Here is a 27,856-nt window from a genome sequence, read left to right as displayed (position 1 = left end):
CGCTTGCTGCTGAATCCTTGAAAGCGAAGATACATACACACACAAAATCTGCTACAGAAAGCCTCACAGTGACTTGTTCCTTCTTCATGAGGCCGGCAGAACCGCAGCTAGCTACGTCCCTCCTGCGAGAGGAGGAAAATGCAGCAAGAGACCCCCCCGACTCACTCCACTTCTGATCCGCTGCCACGCCAGCACCCCCAAAACAAACAGATGCCGTTCAAACCTCAGGCTGCCTGCCTGGATGGGAAAACCTTGTCCATCCTGCAGCCATTTCGCCTCCAAACTGCGAGCCCCCCGTTCCCACTCCAGCCTCGGGGTCTGGCAGCAGTTGACGAACTGCGGAAGAACGCACCCGCCCCCCGTACAAAGCCCGGCGGGGTCATGAATAAAACATCGCCCGGAGGAGGAGGAAGGGGGGTAATGGGGGGTGTCTGGATAGAGAGAAATAAGGGAATAAAAAGGCTGCGCGGCGGCCGGTGGACGCGGTGGCGGGCACAGTGCCACAGAAGGGACCCCCAGACACACACGCCGACCCCGGCCCAGAAGGGGGGCGTCGCCCGACCCCGACCAGTCCGCCGCCTGCCACCGGCCAAGGCCCGGGCTTCAGTGGGGGAAGCGGCGGCCCCCGGCCCCCCACCCGCGGCTGCCGGCCTCCCTCCGCGCCTCCCACCCCCGTCGTCACCCGGGGGACACTCACCTCAGGGGCCGCAGCTCGGAGCGTCTCCTTCAAGGCGGAAAACCGCCGGCAGGCGCCGGGCGCGGCTGGGGGCCCGGGCTGGAGAGAACGACGAGGCGAGGAAGAGCGGGCGGCTGCAAGTAAGTGTGCGAGCGCGGCGGAGGCGGCAGCCGGGCGCGGAGCGGCCTCTCCGGGGAGTCGGAGCGAGCCGAGGCGGGGAAGGGGCGGGCCGAGGCGGGGAAGGGGCGGTGCGGAGCGGGGGGCGCGCCCGGCCGTCACGGCGGGGAGAGGTCGCGCAGGAGGAGCCGTAGCGCATCGCCTGCCGTCACCGACTCGGGGCTGGGGCCGAGTACTCGGGGCTGCGAGCGGCAGGAGTGGCGTTACCTCAGGCGGAGGCTGGTGCTGGGATCCCCTTCCCGACCGCCGCCTCACGCCAGCCCGCCTTTCCTCCCCGGCTGAAGGGGCTCGGTGACCCACTATCACTCTCGGTTTGGGTGCCGGTGGAAGGCAGAGGGGATGTCGCGGAGGATGGGGACCTATGCCTGTTTCGGCAGGGCAGGTGCAGAATTGGTTGGGATGCTGCAGAAGACGTTTAAAAATAAGAGTATGACGTTAATTAAAATTGTCTTATAACCATCCACGAAGCGGTTGCAAATTAGTATTAAACGTGTGGCCTTTCAAATGCTTTGTTTCAAACACAACTAACGGGCAAGGATAACATATCATTTTTATAGTTATTTTGGAATTCCTTCAAAAAAATTTCCCACTAGCCAATTTGTCCTTCCCGCTGACTGTTGGGAATGAAGTTGCAGTGATTATGAGCTCTGTGCTTTTTAATTTCTTGACAGAAATCTTGTTTATGTGCAGGGGTGGAAAAAGTGCAGGGATAGGACTTTTTCAGGTCAAGCTGCCGTTAATACACTGTCTGTGCAGTGTTTGTGTGAGCAGTTCAGTGCCCTGAAAGGACGACAGTGAGCAGCACAAGGACATTCCCACTCCCTCTCCTAGAAGTCTGTACCCATCCCAGCGGGTGGTCTGGCCTCTCGTGAGGAAGAAGAAAGGCTCAGCACCTTCAAGCATCCACAGTATCTCAGGGTAGGAGTCTGAGTATATTGAAGTGGGAAATCACCAGGCATCTAGGCAAAGTTGGACATGCAAAAATACAGAACTCTGTGCCTTTGGTGTCCTCCCACTCAGCAATGGGACAGCAGAGCAGTTCACATATCATGGAGAGTGGTTTTTTTTCCCCCGAGAATGCAGTGTCTATCAGCTTTATTGCAGCATGCACCCAAATTTCTGCAGGTAAATCTGTGGGTTTGTGTTCACAGAGGCATAGTTTTCAATGAAAATGGCCATGGACTGAAAAAGAAAATGGAGGCTGAGGTGAAACTTCTTTGAAGATCCGGTTATGAAAGCTTTCTCACATTGCTTCTGCCAGGAAGTGCTACCATGTGAACTAGAGAGATTCCAGCAAGCCTACATTCTTTCCATCACTTACACTTTTAGTATCTTTCAATAATCTAGGCAGATATGTTTTCATCTAAGGACGTTTTTTCCTTAACCATCAGGAAAATGTTAAAATGAATAAAATAAATAACAGTTTGTTTGCCAAAAAACAGTTTGTTTGGTGAGATGCTATTTGCAACCATTTCTACCTTCGTCCTTCTAGCAATCTAATTATTTTTGTCTGCATTCAGTACTAGAAAGGATATCTCTTGAAACATCAAGAGATTCCAAAGAGGAAATATATTCAACTATAGGTTGACAGCTTTGAAGTGAACCAACTTTGTTTTTCACTGTTTTCACTGCAGAGAGCCTGATGTTGTTTCCAGACACATGGAGCTTTTACAGTGAAAAAGATATGATTGCTATGCCACTATAAGCTGTGCTTCCAATGAAAATGACCATGAAAGAGCAGCATAAAGCAAACATATTTTGTTTAGCATCCCCATACAAACCTCCTTGAAGTTTTCCTTGTGATGTGTGCAGCTAGTCAACATTCATAATATAATTATTTACATGTAAATCCACTTCCTTGGCACAAATCTGTCAATCAAGTCTTTGTCTACCACTCTCACATGGTCAAAGGTATGCCTAAAAGCAGAAAATAGTTACTTCCTTGATTTCTTACGTTTGTTTCACTCATTTTTTAGATGGGACATTGTATACTGGAGAGTTAGTTTTAGAAGCTGGAAGATGATAAACAGTGGAAACAATTTCTGATATCCATAAGATATTCGGTATCAAGTGTAGCCCATGTCAACGAAGCCCAGTGCTCTGTCCCTGCCTAGTGGTGCCTGAAGCAGCTACTAGTTCATTACCCCAAGAATAAATTATAGTTTTAATATCAAAACCAGGGCCTGGTGGTTGTTTCTGCAAGAAGATGATGACTTTCACCCTGACTTTTTTGTATAGTACAAAAGAAATCAGCTTGCCTGATTCAGTTCTCCTGCTACTGTGGGAACTAATTGGCTTCGATCTGGGGAAGCCATGGACTAAAGAGTTGCTAGAGACTAATATTTGCAAAGATAACATTCTTATTATAAGAAAAAGAAAAAACACACAAGCTGCTCAAAATTCTCGGAAAGGAGAAGGATGACGATAGAAATTAGTTTTGAGAGAGTTGGTGGCTCCAGAGTTTGAACTTGGTAGTCTTTTGAAAGAAGCTCCACCTTTGGGCCAGATTCTGTCACACTACATTTTGGGACCCTTTCTTCTCCAAGGCAATTGCTTGTGTGCCACCAAAACTTATCAGCAGAGAGCCCTCTCTGGCATCAGTTGGAGGTTCCATGTTGACCCAAACACAGCATGCACTAGATAGAGCAGAGTCAGTGATGTGCACAATTCATTTCCAACAATGCCAGCAGACTTTAAAGCTGGTGAGTTGATGTCTCAAAGTCAAAAGTTTTGTACTAAGAGAGGTTATGTGTTGGCTTGATCTATGCATTGTTTCTATCCTGATGAATCCATTTGATTAGAGCATGATTTTTACCCAGGATGACATATATTATTTCCAATATGGATGCAGTTGTAGTGGGAATATGGACTTGTTTTCTAATGCTTGTACTCACATTATACTGTGATAGAGCACTTACATTCACAGAAGAGCATTTTCAGTACAATAACTATATAGAGATTGTTAAAAGTGTTACAACTGGTGTATGTGTAGAACAAGCCTTGATGTGAAATGTGAAATGTGAAATGTGAAAGGGAGCTCTGGAAATAGGAAGCCTCTTAAGAGAGCAGTTAAAACAGTGGTGTAGAAATATCAGTTTCTCCCATTTATGAAGAGGGGGAAAAAAAAGGAAAAAAAGAAGTTATTTGGCTTTTATCAGATTCCTGTTGTGAAATTGGTGGGTATGTGTGTGTGTGTGCGCCATGTATGTTGTCAGTGTTACAATGTCACGTAAGTTATGTCAATATGGCGATGATGTAGGGATCTGTTTTCTCCTAAAAATGGGAACACAGTTCACTTATCTATGCCAAAGGTATACATGGCATACCTGCTTCCTACTTGTTACTGGTAAAAACTAAACCTTTCTTTTAATCATGTTACAACTTTCTGCTTCAAAACCTGAAAATTGTTGCAGATTTCAAAATTACTTGATTTTCTGAAAGGTACTGTTGATTTCCTGATACTTTAAAAAAGCTCTACATTTCTGCAGTGGAGAAATTAGAGAAGTCAGGCTCAGTTTGTAGATATATAGGTGAAATTGCTGCACATTTTTCCAAATTAACATGAGTTCAGGAGAAAAACTAAAATGCTGTACAAACTAGTGCCAGGAACTTTTTAAAGATTCCAATTGATTTGTATCCTCTAGACCCTGCCTGCGAGATGCTAATGTAAACTGCACAACGACAAATTAATTTTCCTTTTAAGAATATTATTTTTGAAACATTGAACTATTCAAAGGTCTCTGTAAACATAATCTCTCAGGTTGTAAAATACTGCCACTGTGAAAGGACTCTGTCAGCCAGGGTGACAAAGCCATTCCTCCATCTCCAAGGACTGGAAGAGAATCACAGTGAGGCTCGTGTGGACCAGGTAGCTGGTGCTGCTTGATAATGAAAAGGGCACAGAAAGACAAAAGCTCTGTAGATTCAGTTTCTGATTCTCCATGTCCTGAAAAATGTGAAGATGTCACATATCAAAAATTTTTACAAGATAGCAAACTTGCTGAGGTGGGTTTGATTCTGTAAATTCTGTAAAAAAAAGCTGCTCTTTGAGCTGTTCTGCTGTGTGACAAGTGATACAGGAGCAGACGTGTGAACTTCCCAGCTCCTTTTTAATGGTGCATTAACATCAAAGTATAGCTTTGCATATTTAAATGATTACAAGTTAGTGGATGTTTGTTTTGTACATTCTGGCCCTGCTCATTACATTTGCTATCATTATTAAGATGGAAATGGTGTTAAGCTGCAATAAAGAAAAAAATTCTTGGCTACTAGAGAATGCATTTTAACTAATAAATAATTATCTTAAAATCAATAATGCCCTTGGAAACATGAACTGCTCTCATTCACCTCACTGAGCAGTATGCCTGTTTGGAGGGCAAAAAGGATTCTGAAATATTTAGAAAGAGTCAGAGATTAATTTGCAGTACTTAAATCTGCATAATTCTCCTCAATTTTGTTTTTCACATTTTTGGTATCACAGAAGAGGGTCTACATTAAAAACCTGTGACAGAAAGCAAGTCCAGCTGTAAGAGAAACCTATAGATATGCCTGGGAATTTTCAGACAGTCTTTCTGATTCCAATTTATTTATTTACTCTTCAGATTCAGTTATTCTCTTTATACCTGAGCTTGCAATTAGACAAGACAAAATAAGTAGATAAGCCTTCAGATAAGCCAGACATATTCCGGATGCTGTATAAACAAGAATAAAGTATCTCTGTCAGAGCATCCAGTTCTGTGAGCCTAATTGTAGATTAATGACACAGCAAAACTGTCTAATAATTTCAGGCAAAGGCACAGAAAGTAAAGAATAAGTGGGCACGTTCGTTTTTAGTTGTTCAACATTTGGATGCAGCATGGATAGTGCTAAAGTTGAGTTTCTTAGCCTAAAATATGTTTTGTGCTGGGACTGGAGTTGTAGGCCATGTGTCCATAATATAAGCCAAGCAAGATCAACTTGATTTGTGTGCATGAAGGCACAGTTTTTCAGAAACCCCAACTATTTGCTGCACTAATTCTTTAACAAGGCAATGTATGATCTGAAAACACAGGAAATTAGTGACAAGCAATGACTGGCTACTATGGTCTTCTTTGGGTCACCAGCAAAAGATCCCTCTGACTTTCATGGTGAAGAATTGGATCCAAAGTAATGAAGGGGATTTTTCATGTATTTTAATGAAACAGAAAAAAAAAAACAAAAACACCTCAAAGCAAAACAAACAAACAAAAACCCCCACCAAAACAAACCAACAAAAACACCAAACCACATTCCAAGTTCATAACTAGTTGAAGGATTGCTTCAAACAGTAAAACCTGTCATAGGTGAAATCATCATTTGTGTTCATTCAAGCCATTTATCAGCACTGAAGCTAGGGAGTTTGCACCATGTGCAGAGTTAAACCTGAACACAGCTTTTATTCAGTCAACATCTCAGGTCTCAACATCTCAGATGAGCAAATGATGATTCAGTAATTAGCTTAAAGCATAAAGTGGGCATGAGAAGCAAAGCTGCAAGCCTTGGCTAAGAGGCTGTGTTTTAACTGCTAGCACAACTCTGTCCTTTTCATGCATTGGAAATGGGCATTAAAAATAAATATATAAAAGGATTTGTCAGTGTCACTTTTCACACCAGAAAAGAGAATACTGCTTTCACACCATTGGCTTTTGAATACTGTTGTCCATATGGGACTGGAGATCTCATTCACTGTTATTCATTGTATGTTATTGCCTTTTAATTTCCAAGTTGAGGAAATAAAGAAAATACATTCTTTGACATTATGCCACTATTATTGCAGAGAACTTAATTACATTCAAAACAAGGCAAAGTTATGATTCCCTTAGAAATTGTAACTTGGTCCAAAACACTTTTGGAGCAATTGTTGCTACACAGCTTCAAAGAAAACATTAAACTGACAGAAAGTGTGCATTATAGTTGATAAGGGAACTATTATGTTGAATTTCACAACTTGGATGCTTATGTGATTAATCACAAATGTATTTTTATTATAATTTTTATATATAGGTTATGATACCAAGCTGTGGGCTAGGATTTTTCTGCCTTATCCTAGGCATCTCAGAGTTAGATATCCATGCTACAGCTAGTCATCCGTGGCTGCTTTTGAAGTCAGCGGAGAAAAATGAGGACCTCCAAAGGCTGATTTATCTTAAGATAAAATGAATGACCTCCCAGAAGCTTGTGTTTTGCTGGGATAGCTAATACAAGCACAGGCAGCTAGGTTATGATGTCTAAACAATGTGAGGTGTATTCATTCTCAGGGGGCAATTCAATAGTCTTTAGGAAGGCAATCATTCCACCATCATTTGGGGGAGCTTTCTCCCAGTAAACATGTAAGAAGTTTTGCCTTTCTTTCTTGCTTACTTTTTAGTCTCTATTTGCTCACCCTCCTCTGGAGCAGTCACTGTTCAACCTGGAGAAGTGGAGATGCTACCACTTCAGCACTAATTACTGAAAAACGTTTTCAGTTCATTATCAAAACAAACTGACTTGCTCCCTAAGCTGTTCAAAAGTTTCTTTCTTGAAGGAAGAAAAAAAAAAAGTTATTAAAAAGAAGAATGTTCCTTCCAAAAAGGAAGGGGGAATATTGCCAGCAGTCTTGTCTTAATTACCTCTGTAGCTTAGAGACAGAGAGAGGAATTGGGATACCAATAGGAAGAATTAAAAGGTAGGTACCTGAAACTACACTTTGAAGAAATTGACAAGAAAGTTGTAATAGAAACTTTCAATGATTAAAAAATTGAAAAATCACTTAAGAGTTCACTCTATATAAGTTTAGTTTGAGGCCAAATCAGAATTGGTGTTTCTGTTGAACTGTGCAAACATATGACACATAGTTTGGCTGTTATTTATGCATGTTTAAGCAGAATGAAAAAATGTGCTTCCCATCATTTGGAGCTAATGTCCAAATAATGGGGACTGTTTGGGATCTGGAAATTCAGTTTCAATGTCCAGCTCAAAAATTTACACATCCCAGGGAGAGGTGATGGTGGGGCTCATCTTGAGGTAAAAATGGCATGGAAGCATTCTGGCCACCTTCAAACCAGTGAAGAACAGTACCCAGAAGTAGTTCTTTGTTACTTGTTTTCACAAAATTCAATTATATTCCTTTTTTTTTTTTTTTTCTTTTTTTTAAGTCTAAAGACTTCACCCCTCTGTGAAGTGAGGTGATTGCCCATTCTTCTCACCAGCTTCTTCTGATGCTGAACGACAGGGACAGGTGACAGGAAAACCAAGTTATGTCCACAGGCTAATATGGGGAAGGATAAATATCTTGCCCAGTCTTCCATGACTTTTTTGTATAACCTGTCTCTGAAGGACTGTGCAGATGATTCATTGGTGTCCCTCATTCTCATGCAGGATGCAAAAGAATTCGGTAGGGCGCCCCATCTCCTGCCCTCCACCATCATAAAACAAGTTCAAATTTGGATCTCTGTAAGGAGGAGAGGTGGAAGCCTGCCTGTGGGTGAACTTGTGCTTTCTGTAGCAAGAAGACTGTATATACCCAGATTATCTGTCACCAGTGGCCACGGGGAATGGAAGGGAATCTCACCTTAGGCTTTGGATAGTCATTACTGCAGTTTTGCCAAACCAGTGGAGAGTCACTGACAGCTTCCTTAAATTGCTGAGCCATAGCAGAGGCAGGAGTCAGGCACATGACTCTGTGAAGCATGTGGATTGAATATTGTCCCAGGTGATCCAGCTAAATCCAAGAATAATGCAGCCTTTTCCATGTGGGGAATAATGATGAAAGTCTTACTAATAGTGATGCAAGAAAGGAAATCTGCAGCTTTTATGCATCAGCTCCAATATCTGTGACCTGCTGCTGATGGATTGGGGTTCTCCAGGCTTCAAAAAATACAGAGGCATCTCCCCTAAAATGAGTACTGGCCTGGGAGTCTGAAGAAACTATAAGCCAAACTTAGTATTAACCTACCTCCGAGCATTGTAGCAGTGTAATTTTTTATGACATGCAATGCCTGAAATTTTGCAAACATCTGTTAGTGAGTTTGTTGTTTGTTTTGTATATATGTGCTCTTCCAAGATGGGAGAGGGAAAGAACTGCCAGTCTCTGAAGTTCATTGTAACTCAGAGGTCCAGATGTGATGCTAAAGAAAAGTTGGATTGAGCCAAAGTGAAAGAAAAGGCTTTAAAGATATGTAAGAAAGCTTCTATTAAGATTCAAAGGTGGAGCATTTCATGTGAAGTTTAGCAAAACTTACTTTTTATCATCTATGCAATGATAAAGGGAGATTACCCAACTTTGCACAGCTACAATAAAGAAATACAAAGTGTTATTTTCTCCATCAGTTGCTGTGGAACTATACTCTCCCCCCATGAGCTGCTGTCAGCAGTTCAAAGGTGTGAAGCAAACCTAAACCTCCAGTTTGTGCTATTAGTGACTTCTATTGTTGACCAAAAAGGGAAAGGCAGTTCTCAGTACCCAGTGTCCATTCAGCAAAGCCTTTCAAAAATGAAAGAACATTGCGCCATCACCTTTGTTTGAAACCTTTCTCATGGTGCCTGTACATCTCTATAACTCCTTTCTGAAAATAGCTTTGAGTGGTCTGAAAGATCTGATTAAATCTGAAATTTAAGGGTTGCCTGAAAATAGCATGGCTCAAGGTTATCTGTCAACAGTGGGCCTTGGTGGTCGCTTAGCCATGGTGTTGTGTGGTCTGAATGGATGTCACTGTGTCTTCAGTTGTCTTCTTCATGCTGACCTAACCTGCAGCAGGCTTTGAGGTGTCTGGATGAGCAGGACCAGATATTTTATTAGCTCATTTAGTGTGGTGAGGGTGGAGGAAAAGGGCTGACTTACTTTTACTCTTAAGCAGACATCAACACTTGTGACTTTACACACAGGTGGAGCAGTTAAATGAACAAAAAAACAGTAACTAAGAGACTGAGCAGATCCCAGTTACCAAGAAGCAGAGGATAAGTGTTTTTCTCTTTCCCTTTCAATGAGGACCAAATCAGGCTCCTAAATGTCATAACACACATCCCAATGACTGGGGAACGAGGCTACTTGACTCATCCCCGCAGTCACCTGTGCTCTTGTACTTCCTTTCAGAAAATAGCTACCTCCATTAATCGTATTCCATTTAACTGCATTGTTACCTAAGTGTTAACTATATTTTCTATACTGTGACCAGAAGGGAGACTGAACACCATACCTAACCTCATTATATATTTATGTGTACAACTAAAGTACAGGAGGAGGTCTACACTTGCCCAAATCCATGGCATTGGACAGGGAGAAATTTAGCCCAATAACTTCTGAGACTGGGTAGGAACATCCTGTTCCCTGCTATGCACCAAAGGTTGTGTTTCATGTTCAAAATGGCTTCTTTGAATGTGAAAGACCTTTTCAAAAAATAAGGAGACTGCTCTTCTCTGGGCATGGTGGGGACTCTGAGGTGCAGATCAGCTTTGGGGTCCCATCTGAACTGTGTGCTGGGCTTATTTGGGCATGGCATCAATTTCAGACACTTGGTTTCTGAGTCCCAGTGAAAACAGGAATAAATACTTCTTGGTTCCTCACCCAAACAGTGCAAAGTTTTATTGTGCACTATTTGAACAGCACTTTGAAGATACAAATCCCTAGCATTACAATTTGTTTCAACACGCATGTCCTGCTAGTAAAGTGCTGTGTAAAATCCCAGTCACAATGGTATTAAGAATAATGCAAATGATTCAGAAATATGACTTGTTCAGAGCCCATAAAAGTTAGCAAATGTAAGCAAAACAAAAAATGTCTGTATACAACAAAACTATTACAAAAGACTTATAACAATATATGCATAATATAATTTGTATTGTATGGGAAGCACTTCAGTATCCTCTCCAGCAGAAAATCATATGTAAATCACAAAATCTTTTCCAAGGTGTTCTATAAGCTCTTGTGGGCTAGGAGATGAGTTTGAGATTGTTACCCTATCTGCCCTGGAGCAGCCCAGGAAAGTAGATCTGCTGCTGAAAGAGAAACAATTTTCCAAAATGTATAGACTGTAAATATTTTATTTACCCTCCAAAGGTGAAGTTCATACTCATAGCAAAGAATGTGTATGAAGTGTGTGCAGAAGCCAAGAGATTTGAGGTGCCTTTTGGTTCCGTCCTGTTCATCACAGGGAGGTACAGTGAGGTTTCTCAGGTATGTGTGTCCTGGGAGCACTGCAGTGTTCTCACACGCCTGTGATGGCATGGAGAATTTTTCACACTTTAACTCTGAGCTGGGAAAATACAGATGAACTATGAATACTATGCATTTTGATATGATATTCAATTCACAAGGTAGTGTATTGCATAAACTGCAAGCTTCTTTCTGCTTCTACCTTTCTTATAATTGCATCTAATCTAGCTGAGATACAGCACATCATTTCTGAATACTGTGCTCTCTAAGCAATGTGTAAGGGTAATGAATAGGGGGGTTTGGGTATGTGCATTCTCCAAGTCTCATTAGAGGTAGCACTAATATTTACTCGTTCACATTTCAAACGAAAGGGAATCTGTTTAATAACATCACTGATTTGGTCAATATTGGCACAGTCCAAGTGCCAAGTGGAGAGCTGAATGATGTTTTCATTAACCTCAGCACTCCCCCTATAGCTGCAGTTTTTCTCAGGAAACTGTGTTTTCTGTAGTGTGACCAGCAGTGTGGAGGAAGAGCATTTAGTAAGATGGTCTCCTAAAATCTCAGGTTGGTTCCTGAATGAAGTGCTAAAAGTGCCTTCAAGCTTTAGTCATCACTGTTGCCTCTGTCCCAGAAACCAACTTGCCTGTGCTTGGTACATTATGCATCTTCTCTTCCTGTTCCTGCTCTACCTGCTCAGGTTGAGCCCCACAGATCCTCAGCTCCATGTGAGAGATCTTATTTCCCTCCCCCCGCCCGCCACAGCAGCCTTGTCTGTGAAGCAGCTGATACTTGTCAGCTTGATGTGACTATAACCTTCCATTACTAACATGCCCTTCGTTAATACCCTTGTGAAAGCACACTGTGGATTATGTTGTTTATGTAGTTTTCTGTGGCAGCCATCACAGTGTTTTGCAGATAGAAGTGGATTTGTTCTTAAAAATTGGTCTGAGGAAGGGAAGTGTACCAATTCTAATGTTAGAGACGGAAAAGCTACGGCAGGGAAGTAAGATGACTTCCTTAAGGAGTCTGTGGAGGAAGGGTGGGAGGGGAAATTCCATCTGCCAAAGAAGGAATTAATCCAGACTACAGGAAGCATGGGAGATGACTCAGCTGCAGATGATAAGAAGGTTGGAAGGCAAGTGGAAGCTGGTCTGAAATCTGGATGGATGCAAGAGAGACAGAAACTGTATTTTTCTGTAATTACTTACAAGAAAGTACCTACACTTATGCAGCTGAAGGGAAAACCAGTATCTAGGCTAGGACTTATCTGTCAGAAAATAAGAAGACTTCAAATTACAAGGTCGTCTCTATTTGGTTCAAGTACACTGCTGGGTAGCATGCTTAAAGTAGGGCTGCCTGCTTACAGGGAGTCTGAATTCGAACCTTTGAGCAAAACATCTCTTGGATCAATAGTTCTGTTCACAGCAGAGGTTACAAGACAGGGTCACAAGAAAGAAGTAATTTCTTCACTACTGAAAATTCTCAGTTTCTACATAATAACATTTGCTGTTTTCTGCCTACTGTATTTTACTGTGCTTAAGCTCATGTTACATTACATATTTTAATATTTTTTATCTTTTAAAGTGATAGTAAAATAGTCTTCCCGCATGCCCTTAAGACCTTTTATCATTCAGACTTTTTGCATAGTGATAATGGCAGAGATTTAGGTGCTTAGAACTACGGAAGCAATTAGACTATTCATATGAATTTAGTAAAGTTAATCTATACTGGACCAAGTCTGTAATTCATCTAAGTCAATTTCATTTGTCAAGTAATTCCCAAAGAAATAATTCCTAAGAAAATTATTTAAACTCTTAACTCCAAACTTTGTATTCAACCACTAAAACATGCTTCTAGGTGTCCATCATGTGTTGGTCCCACTCAGTTCTTTAGTTAATACGCAGATTGGTATCAGTAGTGAAAAACCTATGTCTAAAACCAAGAATAAAGTGTGTCTTAGTGGAAGGACAAAAAGTCTCTGTCAGCAATGACTTAACTCAGTGCCTGTTGTCCCTCTGGGGTCAGGATTTCATGGTACTCTTAATAAAGAAATTTTGCACTCTTATGAGTAGAACTCTCGGCTTGTATCTTCCAGCATCAGAGGAAGTTACCCATGTCTTCCTTTTAGCTGCTGACAGAGCAAATACGTCAGTGCACGGAAGTACCCAAAGGTACGGTCTCTCCACAGGAATGAGTAAAGCCTGGTGAAATGTGAACCTCTATGTTTTCCCTGGGGACATTTCAGATAGCTTCTATTTCTATGTGGGCTACAGATTGTGAGCAGAGATAGCTTCACAGTAGCTTTTCTGAATCACAGAGGGCAAAACGGAAGGCAAGTGTAAATCATCAGGACAAGGGAACTCAGCCATCTGAGTTTGGAAAGCACCTCCTTATAGCATGAGGTTTCAGGGAAGGTTGTTTGAAAGAACTTCATTGTCAACTTTGCAATAGATCTGAACTAGGTGGCACAAAATGTGTTTCTAGAGCTCGTATTTGTACACATCATGGTGCTGCAATGTGCTGCTGTTACTCTGTCTTCAGCTAAAAATGAAAAGGAGGAACACTTGCCTCCATTGTTTCCATGATGCTGTACCTCTTCTGGGCCAGCCCAAAAGTTTCCTGAGCACTTTCAGTTATTGTCCCCTGTGTCAGTAGCATCTCTCATGACCACTGTCCAGAACCTGTGTTGAAAAGTGCTGTCTAAATGAGCACAGTATTTCTACTTGATGTGAAGCACCTGTCCATCCTGGTATTCACAGCTTCCTGGCAGAGGCATTTACTGATTTTATTAACAAAAATAGCCCTCCCCTTCTGAAGTCAATTTTAATTTATCTCAGCCCTGCCACAAAAATTTCCTTTGGGTGCCAGTGAGAGATGAAAGAAACTTCTAGAAATAAAGACCAAATAAATACAGGTAAAATATAGCTCTAAAGGATGTGATATTTTAGATGAAAGGCATCCTTCAAAGCAGTCCAGTGTATAGTGAACATGATGCCTTAGAAGCTGGCAAGTGCCCAAACCAGCTTCAGTATTTAGATAACTGAACATCCCTCTTTGGAACCTGATGGTGGGAGAAATCGATCAAAAAATAATTTGCAAAGGAAAGATGGACCGTCAAACATACACATTTTGAGACCTGAAGGAAGAATCTCTTAATAAAATTACACATTGAATTAGCTTTATTGCTAATTCAGTGTGCTAAACAATTCTCAAATGATGCTATAAACGTCCTGGTATATTTGCAATCCCTCACTAAACTACTTGTCAGTTTCATTGCAAGTCTGTTGCCAAAGTTAAATGTTTTAATACAGTTCAGTTTTTAGTCCACAATGCCACTCTTATCCCAAGGCACTGTTAGTAGCACTCTGATCTTCATTTACAAGCAGTTAAAATAAATTTTGACCGAGCATGACAAAATCCTGCACTTCCCTACATGTAGGTGATCTGTAATTTCCACCTCTTTGAAGTGACTGTCAAAGCCAAGGAGCAAAGTTGGTATGGGCGTGGGGCAGGAGATGAATGTTTTGTTACATGGATGGTGCAGGCAGTAATCTTATTGCCTAATTTAAATTAGGCATTAGAAAGCTGGTTTGCCTTGGCTCTACTTAGAGTCAGTGAAGCCTAATTCACATGTTGTAGTTTGGCTAAGCTGTGCTCTCTGGTGAAGACTTTTTTTCCTTTTTTTTTTTTTTAGCATCTCCTGGGACACCAAAACTGGATGCATGAAACCAGGCAGAGTGAATAACCTTACTGGGGGAGATAGGTACCATGCTTACACAAAAAAGCTTACAACACCAACCTCCCATGAAGGGACGTGGGACAGGAGCTCTGCTCTTCAGATGAGTACAGTCTCACAGGAGTGAGACATGAGAAGATGGAGAAATCAGTGAAAATAGAGGATGGGGTTTCAGAAGGGAACACATGGCCAGGAATGGGGTAAGGGAGCTGAGAAGTAGCTTAATAACTGGGAATTTATTAGTTTTCAAAATAAAAACTCCTGTGGATTCACTCCTCAGCCCTCACTGAGTGTTCTATTGTGCTTCCAAACAGGACCAAGAGTTTCTCTTGTGACAGGCTGGAGGAGCCTGTGTGGTACTGCACAAGTGCTGTGAGGTGGGCTCCAAACCTACCTGCCAGTCATGCCTTTTTAGTCCAATGCTGCAGCAATTCCTTTCTGGGAAGAAGAGAACGTGAGTGAGTGAAAATTCCTTTTTGCTGGTAATTTAATGTTCCAAAGTTCAGCTTATGGATGAAATGGGGGTAGAAGAGAAAATGCAATTGGCAGTTTGACCTTTTATTGAATATAGTGTGGGGGTGATATGGGATGTGGCATTTTAGAAGAGCAAAACAACACATTAGGCATCAAAGAAGATAGCACTGGAAGTGCTTCTGATACACCTCGGTGAATCTCTGGGTGAGTTTAATGAACAAATGGGGAAGAAGGGATTGCAGTCTGCCTTGGGGAGAGGCAGCAAATACACAACAGGGACAGTATGTTTGTAGGTAGCCACAAACTCTAAGCATAAAGTGAGCAGTACCGTGGCTAAGCTTCTCACCATTTCAAAGGTGATGACCCTGCTGTGAACTCTTCCTATGCCCAGAGGAGGCCAGGCTGTTTGGCTTTGAAGCCTGCAATGGCAACTGCACCTCCCTTGAAACCACAGGTGGGAGTTTTGCTTTCTGAGAGCAAAACCACACTGGAGTTATGACCGTGTAGGAAGACAAGTGAAAATAGACCCAGTCATCAACAAGAAAATCAGATGTGGGAAGGAAGTGTGGTAAAGGTCAAAACAGAAGGACACTAGATAAATTCAAAATACACATAGCCTAACTATAAAAGTGTAAAGGAGTAAACTCCTCCAGGGCAAATAAGAGGAGATTTATAAATATTCTCTTGACATACCAAAAAAACCCTGGTATATTAGGAGGAATATATCTCAAGTAGCTTAATGTTACTTAAAGATGTGCCAGCTTAATCATACTCATTAACAACTCTTTGTAACAGGCAAAATCACATAGAAAACCAGAGAAGAGGCCAGATTTTATAATCAACCCTGAAAAAAAACCCGCCAAAGAATGATAAAAGCACTGTGGAAAGAGAAGGAGCAAGTTGCCACTTTGGACCTAAGCAGACCCTTGTACCAGGTATGCAGGTTGCTAATCTTTGATCTGGTTTGTGTGGTCTTAGTTTCATTTCAAGCTTGCTGTCTCATAACATGTAAAGGAATATATATTCTAGACAGCTACCTCATTAGAGTACAAATTTGTTGCATAGAAAGCTGGATGTTTTCAATGACATGTAAAAATGCTGTAGCTAAAAAGCATTAAAATAGCTACAGCTTGTTAGCACAGAGGGAGCCTACAAGAGTACACTGTGCAAATTGCTGTTCTTCCTCCCAGTGGGCTGGAAATTATTGCTTGATTTTCTTCAAAATGAAAAATGTGCTATGTTAAAGATATGATCTTGCATCTTACACAATTTTATTTTCCTCATGGAAAACTGGAGAATAAACTCTTCCATTTTCAATAACATTTTCACATATTCTCTGAAATCTGAATCCTTGTCATTGCTCTACCTCCATATCACTTTGGAAGTTGGCCATTAGGGTTTGGGGCGGGGAAGGGATGGCTCAAAGCTCTTCCACAATGTCATTAATAATTTTTAAAATGCCTTTTTAAAATCTCATGGATACAATAGGTATTTCTGATTTAATTCTTGAATTTGAAATAACTGTTCATTTACAAACTTCTGAGTGTCTCCCACTGCAATGTGGGAGCAGCAGCTCTTTAACATTATGGAGCACCATTTCAGAAATGTTTAACTCTGTTAGAGGAGGAATCTTTCAAATTATAGGTGCCAAAAATAGTAACTTTTTCATTTATGCTGTATAAATAGATATGTATATCACTCAAGTATGAGAACAGGGAATGCTGAAGCATTCTCTGTGTATGGCAAAGATACAACTAACTTGCAATTATTTTCTGTTCTCTAAGGATATCAAAGAAGACAATATTGTGGCAAAGAGCAGCTCATTGAATACATATGACAATCAGGAGCTTGCCAAAAGCCTCTCAGAGACATGCTTTGTATAGTTAGTTCTTGTGATCACATCAAGCTATTCATGTTTTGTAAATTCAGATGGCTTTCCTTATGGGGACAGCCTGTCTCTCAGCTGACATTTGATGAGCACTGTTGTTACCATTGCCACATCTCTGACAGTGAAGGAAGGGTACAGTAGATTGGATGAAACATCAGAAAGATGTTGGTGCTTGTCAGCAGTGAGGGCCAGTCTGGTGATCATAACTGAAAAAAAATCAACGGTTTGGGAGGGAAAGAGAGCTGCAAGCCAAGAAGCATCAGTCTAAGCTATAGTTCCCTTTCATTTTGCAGTACAGTGCTGGCATGTTGCACCAGCAAGACTCCCAGTCCCTTTAAGAAAGGAGATCTGTGTCTTCGGATTAAAGATACATAGATGATGAAATATGTTGTGACGTGAAGAGTGTGCTATGTTGCTCCTAGCTAGCAGGGACATTAACTGAACTCATTTCCTCCTCCCTTTTTCAGGAGATCAGCAAAAGGGAAACAGCAGCAACTTGCTGGGTCCAAGGGGAGGATACATCCCTGAGAGGACAGTGTTCTTTGGGGTGTGGTGTAGGGCTGGTATAGGATCCTGCTGGGGATGTTCACATACCTTGCATCAGCTTATGTTACTTTCTTGCTATATGCATTGACCCTGGAAAAGACAACTCTGCTGCTCTTCTGCAGTTATTTAACTCTTCTGTATTGAATATGAAGAGGCCATCTGGAAGTCTTCTGTAACTGTGTAATTTTCTGTAATTGATTTTTTCAATATACTGGACTTCCATACAGTGACAGCAGGCCTTTGAGCAAGGCCATCAAGAAATTAAAATGAGGCACTAACTTGGCAGCTTCTAGGACACAAATGGGGTATCTAGAAAATTTAGGAGATTAGAGAGAAATATAATTTTGTATGCAGTGGAAAAATACTAAGGAGGAAGCATAAATTTTGAGAGCTGAGCAAACCATGAGAGAAATGACTGTGGCTTCTAGATCCAGCTAGGGCCAATTTTTTCACCTTTTGTTGTATGTGTCTTAAATAAAAAAATCCACCTCTATAGAGGAAAACACTTTCCTGTCATGAGGGTGGAGAAATACTGGCTCAGGTTGCCCAGAGAGGTTATAAAACCTCTGTCTTTGGAGATAAGCAAAACCTGACTGGACTCGAAACCTGCTGTAAACAGGATCTACCTTGATAAGGAGATTAGAGTAGAGGTCCTTCATTTCCAATGTATGTGATTCTATGCCAACAGTAATGTGGTATTTTTCGTCTTCATATCAAATCCTAGAAAAGGTGGAGCTGTACACTGTTCAGTGATATATTATCTTTTAATATAACACTAATTTTAATATATAATTTAATAACAGGTCTCAGCAACATCCATTTACATACTGTAATTCATAGTTAAAAGAAAATACCACTATTCTGGTTCAATATCAGCTAGGTGATTAGATATACAGACAGGTACATGCCCTAGCTGGAAGCCTTCATCAGCAGTTGCATGTACAACCATAGCCCAAGTAGCAGTAACTAGAGAGGTAACAGCAAATATGATTCCAGCCCCCAGTTAAATTCTGAAACTCAGACCTGCCAGGAGATGGCATTCATTTGTTTAGGTAGATGTCATTATATCAAACAGAGCAAACATGGATGCTTAGGTTCAGAAGGACCCTGTAGGGCACCATGGATGACGTGTACCAGCATGTGGATAGCTCCATGCTGGAGGAGGGGAAGATGATGAGTGTTTAACCCTGGTCAGCATTGCCATGTAGAACAGGATGTGAAGGATATGTTCCTCACTCAAAACATTGTGAATACTTTCCTTTTTCTTTTTTTTTTTTTTCCAATCTAGTCGAATTATAGAGACTGGAATTTGGCTTCAAAACCTGGGCTAGCCTGCCTGCAACGATGAAGTGAACTAAGTTATTGAACCGTGGCCCTTGGAAGTGTCTTTGGGATTTTATAATATGAGATTCTGAGGCTGCCCAGTCTCTTTTTGAAGGATGCCTTTATGCTGAAGCTGGAAAGTTACATTAATTTTTTTAAACTTTCTCTTTTTATGATTACGTTCCTGTTAAACCTAAAGTCAAACTGCTTCTACTGCAGTGACAGCTCAGATGTGAGTGAAGGGCCAAATGAAAACTATGTAGAGATCACATTTGACAAGGCCAGTTTCAGACAAAAGAAATGTTAAACGAATAGACTTACACAATGGGAAATGGTGAACTTCTGCTGAACCTTCCTGATGGCTGGGTGCCAAAGGAAAGTTTGAAGCTACCCGCATGTTCTCTTTTGGAAATCTCTCTGGTATTAATGTCCAGCATTCGTATACCATTTTAAATGGAAAATGAAGAGTGTTTAATTGTCTTTCCAAGTTATGACAGCTGATAGAAATTAAAATGCAGTGCTTCACAGAGTGAGATCCTGCATACTGGTAATTAGGCAATATAAACCTAGCCCTATGAAGCCATAAACAATAAATGAGAGTAGATGGTTTTTACAACACAATGATAGTATCAAAGAAAATGAAATCATTCAGGTGTATCACCCTGAATGAGTCTTGCTTTCGGACTGCAGTCTGCTGCTGCAAGTAGTAAAAGTGGTTGTGCTCTGGATAACTTTTGAGAATTATCTTCTTGGCTAGGCAATGCAAGGCAGGGGTTGTGGGTTGAAGTTATGTCTTTTTTTAGGCTAGACGGAGTTAGAAGAAGCTTTACAGCTTTCAGGACTACAGATCCTTCTAATTTTAAAATAAAACAGCAATTTCTCTGCCTAATATAAACGAAATCCTGGCCAGAAATGTGAACTCATGCTGTCAGGAAAAGGCTCTAATATCTATCCACCTTGTCATTACCTTCTGGTATTCCACTCTTTTTTCCTTTTTTTTTTTTTTCCTTTTTATTTCCTTTAGAAAAAAGCTGCAGTCTAGTATTTTAAATATTCCGAACATTGCTATCTGCAGTAATTTCAAAGAACAAATTACTAAAGGGATTGATCTCAAAAAGTGAAATTAACTATTTGAAATGGAAAGCTGCCATCACAATCTGATGACACAAATTAAAATTGTAGAAAATACAGCTCACTGTTTGAGGCAAAATAAAAACAGAGCTTGGGCCAAGTTATTTTAAGGTGTGTCCTGGTCCTCATCCTTTTAACTCAAGATGAGTCTGAGCTTTACATCTTAATATTCAAAGGCAAGTATCCTGAGAGGCTGGAAGGTGTTTAAGCGCAGGTTTGTACCTTTCATTCTCCTGGTAGAAGAAGAAGGAATGCTATTTCTCCCCTTCCCTCTTCTATGATGCCTACAAAATGCTTGGCCATAACTAGAGCTTAGGAGCCCTCAAACCATAGCTTAGTATGCTGGTGAAGACAGACTAACTCTACGTGAATGCTTTTCAGTGTCCCCCAGGTTTTAGATGATCAGGTCTTCATAGTGAGGTTTCTGCCTGGGATCCTGAGGAGCTTCCACAAACCCAGCTATGAGTAAAAATTACATTGGTGAATTGTTGGGTCTGACCTGCTCTGCTTAAAGAAATGTTTCTGCTCTCCTCACCTAGAACAAGCTCCTGAAGTGAAGAAGGGTGACTGATGACTTGTTTCCATTGGTGGCTTTAGGGGATGCCATTACATTATGGGACAGAGCTTGCTAGTCAGGGTATGGAAGTGCCAGTGCAAATCCTTCTGTGTGGAATTGCCTTTGAAATCCCCAGAGGATGTAGTAGAAATCTAATGAAAATACCAATTATACAAAATTGGCCTGGCAAGTAGTTTGTCATCTGAGGAGATGCTGGTTAAAATTTCATTGTCAAATAGCAAGAAGAGCAGGATAGCTCAGTTCTTCTCATTAAATTCTTGTTTGCAGAGATGTTTTGATCCCAAGGAGTTGTAAAAATAAATTGCAAAGAAGCTCAGCCTTTCACATGGCCAGACGGAGGCAAATGGCAGGTATTTTAATAGAAGATATACCTGAATCTATACACTCCTTGCAAGATGATTTCCCACCACCCATACTTCAGCTGACACCAGCTGAACACTGCCCAGTGCAATGACATACTCAGGGCTATTTTCAGGAACAGATTCTAAACATTTCTAGCTACAGACTAAATACAATTTTGTTTGCCAAGTGCAGCCTCTTCCCTTGGTTTGCCAAGTGTAGCTGAATGTAAGATGTATTTGTACTGAAGCAAGAAGACCTATGAAAAACCCACCCAGCTTTCTGTCCTTTTTCTCTGCAAAAACAGTAATCCATGGTGCAAAAATTGCTGCAGGAGCTAAGCTAAACATCCTTTTTCTGTGTGAGAGCCTGTTACTTAGGTGCTGTCCTATTGTGATTAATGAACATGGGCTCTTCTACTCCCTGACTTCTCTGCCATTTATGGTGCTAAACGTGCTCAGCTAAAAGTAAAACACTTTGAGGCTGTTTTCTAGCTGCTAGCTTTAAATTTAATCAAATTAATGCACTGCTTCTCAGGCACCTTCTCTGTTGTAAAGATTTTATCTGCCTCATCAGTTCTACCTGCTCCAGCCTATTAGCTTCAGCACTGTTGAGAGGGTTCAGGGTAGGAAAAAATCCAGCTTGAGGTCTCCTGACTTCCAACTGTTGCTGCTGAGTATGCTGGGACAAGAAAGGAGGTCTCTGTTCTCTTCAGGCAGGAAACTGTAAATTCACAAGGATCACACATGCCAACGAGAAGGTGGCCTTCACCAGTGAAACCACACTTGCAGCCAGGGCCAGGTTATGGCCCTTCCCCACACCATGGTCATGACAAAGTCATAAATCAACTAGATTATTTCTCAGCCCAATTCACTGGGACCATCGCTTGCAACTGAAGTTGTGACAGGAGTAAGAGAAGAATGGTACTGACTCTAAAACTTTGGTAAGGTTGTATTTGCTATCACTGTCCAAAAGTTTCCAGTCCACCTCTGAATGAGCAGGTGACCAACATCTGCTATGCAGAAGGCAAAGCTGAGCCTTAACACATTCATTCTGAGAAAAAAATGCTTCTTGAAGTATAGGCTACAGTAGGAAGAGTTTTGGTTTGCAATATGTTGGATAGGGAAAAAGAAAAAACCCTCTTATCATGCCTGAAATGGATTTGCTACCTGGATTTCTGTAGCTGGGTTTTGATGGCTTTGTACAGTATGCTTTCAGGCATCAGGAACTAGAGCAGTGTGGGGATTGAGACTGGCTTAGTGTCAGCAGCTTCATTCTCTGGATAGCTGGGCACTCCTCACCATCACTCTATGTGAGGTGGGCAAGAAATCTCTGAACATATTTTTTTTCTCCTGGTTAACAATCAGAGAGCCCAAAATTGTAATGGAGATTTAAGCCAGCCAGTTTTCTAATTCTCTCCAAGAAAAGGGAGAGCTATTATGAATTCTTACCAAACTAAAAAAAAAAAAAAGAAAATCCATGAACTTTTTTCATGGAGCCTGGCTTCCTGCAGACTATCTTACATTACTGCACCTCTTGCACTGCCATAGCCCGTAGTCCAACGAATTTCTTAAGATACATAATCACAGGGCATCCAGAGACTAAGCTTTCTGCAAAACAGCTCCAGCTCTCCTCTTCACATCTCCTGGACCTTTCTGTTCAACACTTCCTCTCTCATGCAAGTTGGAAGATGCAAATTCTCCCTGTCTTTTCCTGTGTGGCAGCATTAATAACATCACTTTTCTCTACATGCTTCCCTATTTTTATGAAATTTAGAGAACTTCAATTTTTTAAGAAAATTACTTACTAGCTACCTTGGGTTAATGCTGGTCATGGTCTGATGGTAACAGCCTCATTTCCACAGGAAACCAGGCTAAAAGAGTTCTTACCTGCACTTGGAAGCTGCCAGTTTGACAAACTGCCAGAGCCTGCCTAAAAAAAAAAGCAGACCTTTCCATGCTTACTCCTGCAATTACTTTCCCATGGAGCATAAATGCGAACTGCCAGGCCATTGATCTCACTGCAAACAAGGTATTGGCAACAGTGGCAGGAGATGTCTGTGAGGATGAAGTGTCTTGGAATGACACACACTGGCTGCTCGTCACATTGTTCTGGTCCCTAAATGAAGAGGAGTCACTGAAAGGGAGTCACAGGTCATTTGACATATTTTCATTAGGAGCTCTGAAAAAGTCACCCACTCAAAAGTTAGACAAGGCATGGCATATTACAACTTTGTTTCAGCTTCAGCTCCCTTGCAAATTCCTCCAGCTTTTGAACATAACCTTTGCTTTAGTCTTTAGAGGAGCACTTAATGCCAAGTCAACACAATAGTCTGCTTCTTCCTTGTTATTCGGTGACTGATCCCATTTCTCTGTTTTGAGATGGAAGGGCTGATGGAAGAGGGAGCTATACAATCCTGAATGTGCTGGTGGGTGGCATAGCTCCTTCTGCTACCTGTGCTCATTCACCATCAACCCTCAGCACCCCTGCCAAGCTGGAGACTGGCACTGTGACTGTCCTGTGGACAGGGATCTAAAGTCCTTAAAGTTAAAGCCATGGCTCTCTTGGGTTTGAGTATCCGTCTGCCTGGGCTCTGGCTTTACAGAGAGACCCTACACTCCTTGCAGCCACAGTGGCAGAGCTCTCAGTGACTAAAGTTGCACCTATGAACAGTGAGCATTTCTGTAAATCAGGCAAACAGGATCTCAAGCCAGTCAGCAGAAATCTGGGGAACCATTAGCCAGCAGCTGTCGCTGAGAAACGTATTGTGTGAAACGCAAGTGATAGTGGAAGTGGTGGCATTTGTGGACTTTCTGTTACCTCGATCATACAGTCACTCCTTACCTTCCTGCGGGCTCTGTCTCACTCTACAGCAAAGAGGAAAAAGTGCCACAGGACAGAGCTTCCATCACACAGACCCTTTTACCCCAAGGCTGACACAGAGCACATCCTTCCCATACACTGCACAAAGTGCCACATGTGGGACAAAGCATTCATTTTTAAACCAGGTAATGTCCATAATTGAGTTAACAGCCTGGCCCCACAAAGAGTTCTGCTGGCATCACCTGGGGGCAAGAAACTGTGGCACAGAGGAAGTCCTTGACTAGCTAGTGATAGCAGTATTTGGGACCATTACCCACTTCTGCAGCTGAACCCAGTGTCAGACCACACATTAACCACATCTTCCTGAGGTCTATCAGTGCAGCAGGAAAATGTGTGTGAGCCAGTGATCAATAGCTGAGAGAACTGATTTAAGTTGTATATGAAACTTCAATGGTGGCACTTCTGAAGCGCTTGGATTTTTAAATCTAACAGCATCAATTTAACATTGATGTTTGTGTAAGTTTTCAGGCTTTATATAAGGAACCCGAGCTCCCCACCATCCCTGAAATCCCTTCCTGTGCTCATCAGAGCCTACCTGGACCACCAACAAGGCTGCAATCCTTCAGTGTGCTGCCCAGATTTCTGCCACATGCATTTGTGAAGTAGCTGGTTGTGACTGTTTTCCGGAGGGGATTGATGGGCCACTTTGATAGAAGCATGGTGGGATAGCTCAGTCAACTGGAGGGTGTTTGTGAAGGATAGCCCAGGATGAGGAATTGCTCTGTGTGAGAGGGCAAAGGGAATGGACAGAGAAATGTCCCAGGATGCGTGATGAGGCAGCTGAGAGCTTGTGGGTCAGGATTTCTGAGCATCCTGTCATGGGTGATTTTATCATGGGTGTCAAAGGGTGAAGGATGAGCAGCACAAAGTCTAGCTGGATGCCAGACAGTAATGGTGTACTGCAGAGGTGAGTACTAGTGCAAATCCTGTTTAATACCTGCAGATGACACAGAGGGGGGAGGAATGGCTGATGGACTGGATGACTGTGCTGCCATCCAGAGGGACCTCCACAAGCTGGAGTAATGGGCCAGCAGGAGCCACATGAAGCCCAACAGGAACTGCAAAATCCTGCCCCTGGGGAGGAACAAGGCACCAGTATGTGCAGGGAGCCAATTGTCTGGAAAGTATCTTGGCAGAAATCCTTCCATGGCTTCCATGTCCTGGCTGGGGTGTCCTCGTTGGGCCCCAGTGAGGCTGATAGCACTTCTAATTGTGTGGACATGTGTAGATAACTGGGTAGGTAGCTTAGATGTTACAACAATCTTTTCAAGAGCTTGGCATGAAAATTGTTATGCTGGGGAAGGAACCCAGGCATCTATTCGAGGGGTGCAAATGAAAACCAAAAAGAGCTTGTGCATGATCCAGTTCACACTTCTGCTCTTACCTTGTACCTTCAAGTCATTTGCCTGTTTTAACCCTCAAGAAATGGGATAACGGCTGTGCACCATTTTTTCCATTATGCCTGCCTTGGCCAGTGAAGTCACAACAATGGTCTTGAACATTAGAAACAGAACAACTTAATAACTGTACCCAGAATCCTGGGGAGGATCTAAATCCCCAGGGTCTCAATCAAAAGTCTGCAACATGCCAAGGTTTCAACATTTTCTTATCAAAAGCTGAGACAATATGTGAGAGCATGATGGAAATGGCCTTACTGTTGTCATACCCCAGTACAAAATGTGACTCAAGACATTTCAGTACATCCCAGTATGCTCTTGAGACTCTGTTTGCAGGAAACTTCTACATCAGAAGAGGTGCTCAAGGAGTAGGATGGAGCAGAAGAGTGTCCCAGTATTAATTTGCATCTGTCCGATGTGCTGGTTTTGGTTGGGATAGAGTTAATTTTCTTCCTAGTAGCTGATGCAGTGCTGTGTTTTGGCTTTAGTCTGAGAACAATGCTGATGACACAACGTTTCGGTTGTTGCTCAGTAGCACTTACCCTGACCAAGGACTTTTCAGTCTCTCATGTTCTGCCAGTAAGGAGGGGCACAAGAAGTTGGGAGGGACCCCAACTGTCCAAAGGGATATCGCATATCATATAATACCATGCTGAGCATGTAAAGCTGTGGGAAGAAGAAGGAAGATGGAGATGACATTTGGAGTGACAGTTTTATCTTCTCAAGTAACCATTACATGTGATGGAGCCCTGCTCTCCTGGAGATGGCTGAACACCTGCCTGCTGATGGGAAGTAGTGAATTTCTTCTTTTGCTTGTATGTGCAGCTTTTGCTTTATTTATTAATCTGTCTTTATCTCAACCCACAAGTTTTCTCACTTTTACCATTCTGATTCTCCTCTCCATCCCACTGAGGGGGAGAGTGAGCAAGTGGCTGTGTGGTGTTTAGCTGCTGGCTGGGGCTATGCCAGAATACTGAATGCATAAATTTCTATAACTGTTCTTGATAACCAAAACCTCACTCAGTAGGAGAGATTTTTATCTGCAGCAAGGAAACATCGCATTAACCAACAGGGTTTGTTCCTAACATACTGAAGAAGGATGCACATGCAGAGCTGGTTTTTACCTTTTCCCTTTATCACATGGAGGTGCCTAACCAACACAGAAGACAGAAATGTCATTTTTACATGACAGTCCTCCCATATCTGTGCAGTGCTGCTCTCCCTGCAGCCCCAGCTGGACAATGTCTGCTAGAGCAGCAAGGAGCTGGGGTTGTGCGCATTGAAGTGGCTCGTGGTGCTGAGAACTGTTTTCAACAGGAGAGAGGCTTTCTTCTGAATTACTAAGAGCTCTCAACTAGAAGCCAGTCTAGGGTGAGATGAGACCATGGCATTAATTTTTATTTAGTTTAGACTGAGGTGAAACTAGTGGTAAATCAGTTTTCACTGTCCATACACAAACACAGCTCCTCTGGTAAGTCAACATTTTCAACTTTATCATCCACTGATATCCTTTAATCAAAAATAACTTAACAAATTAGTAGCCAAAGCTTTCATCATACCATAATATGGAAATTATTCATTGCCAAAGTCTGAGTGCACAAAGATGCTTTGCAATCCACATCGTATTCTTTCCTGCTTCAATAGTTTTTGAATTTGTCTGGAAAGGACTAATTACGTGGTAAAAAAATCACACTTGGTGAGTTTCATAGCTTAACCAGAAAAGTCCGTGTTCAAAACATGGCACTTAAACCATGCAGTTGTTCCAGTAAGCAATAATCATAAAAAAGGTCTGGGGGAAGCAGTTGTTTGATTTTTATCTTGGTTTTCTAAATTATGCATCTAAGTCATGTTTCTAAGTTTACTCTCCATAGGGAAAGGCAGAAGTTTAACTAGCTTTTCACTCTAACTGCTTTTTCGCCACAAAAGTTTCCATTGGTGGAACAAATTCCTTCCAAATGACAGTGAGCAACCTCAAACACAAGAGCCTCATCTGCAGCCCCACAGGGGAGCCTTGCCCCACAGTGGGACCTTCAGCTGCTGTGTTTTAGACCTGTGGTAGTCAGGGAAAGGAGTATTTATTTGCCATGTTCCCCTGGGAGCTTCAGGGCCATCGCTGCTATTTACGGGCTGATGAAGCTTGGCATGACATGACTATGTACTTCTTTTTTTTTTTTCCACTTGCTTCTGGGTGCCTAAGGCACTGCAGTTCTGTTGTACATGTGCCCAGTACAGCAAGCATTTCTTCATGAGAAAAATAAAAGAAAACAGAAAAAAAGAAGTGTCCTCAAGTTTCACAGTCCTTGGGACAGATCTGAGCTGTGTGACTGTAATTTAGCAATTAAAGTTGTGCCATGGGAGTTAGTCTGGAGATGATCAAAGAATATAGCTGGTGTTTCTTGTTCATTAGATCCCTTTTTCCTAGATAAAAACTGGAAACAAAGCCCAGCTGTTCCTAGGGATGATGACCAGTGGCTAGGCTGCAGGAGGTGTTGCTTGTTAGCAGAAGTGCATGCTAGACTCAGCTGTAGGAAAAGGTGGATGGGGCATCCTCAATGTTCT

The 27,856-nt window shown here is 41.9% G+C and overlaps 2 protein-coding genes across 3 annotated transcripts in view; one reads left to right on the top strand and one right to left on the bottom strand.

The window, feature by feature from the left end:
- CUNH1orf21 (chromosome unknown C1orf21 homolog) overlaps nt 1–883 on the bottom strand; it is a 124,613-nt gene extending 123,730 nt beyond the window's left edge. For both annotated transcript variants that reach the window (XM_061345721.1, XM_061345722.1), the window contains exon 1: nt 698–883. The gene's annotated coding sequence lies outside the window, so the exon portion shown is untranslated. The remainder of the gene's footprint in view (nt 1–697) is intronic.
- Nucleotides 1–24,995, top strand: part of TRMT1L (tRNA methyltransferase 1 like) — a 331,995-nt gene extending 307,000 nt beyond the window's left edge. Inside the window, exon 17 of the transcript XR_009724227.1 lies at nt 24,983–24,995. The gene's annotated coding sequence lies outside the window, so the exon portion shown is untranslated. The remainder of the gene's footprint in view (nt 1–24,982) is intronic.
- Nucleotides 24,996–27,856: the final 2,861 nt, after the last annotated feature.

Source organism: Neopsephotus bourkii, unplaced genomic scaffold (genome assembly GCF_033783945.1).
Source record: "Neopsephotus bourkii isolate Nb327-2 ecotype Australia unplaced genomic scaffold, CSIRO-AGI_Nbou_v1 NB_234, whole genome shotgun sequence".
Classification (NCBI taxonomy): Eukaryota; Metazoa; Chordata; class Aves; order Psittaciformes; family Psittacidae; genus Neopsephotus; species Neopsephotus bourkii.
The sequence above is the reverse complement of the archived record's forward strand: the minus strand, read 5'-3'. Positions and strand labels throughout refer to the sequence as shown.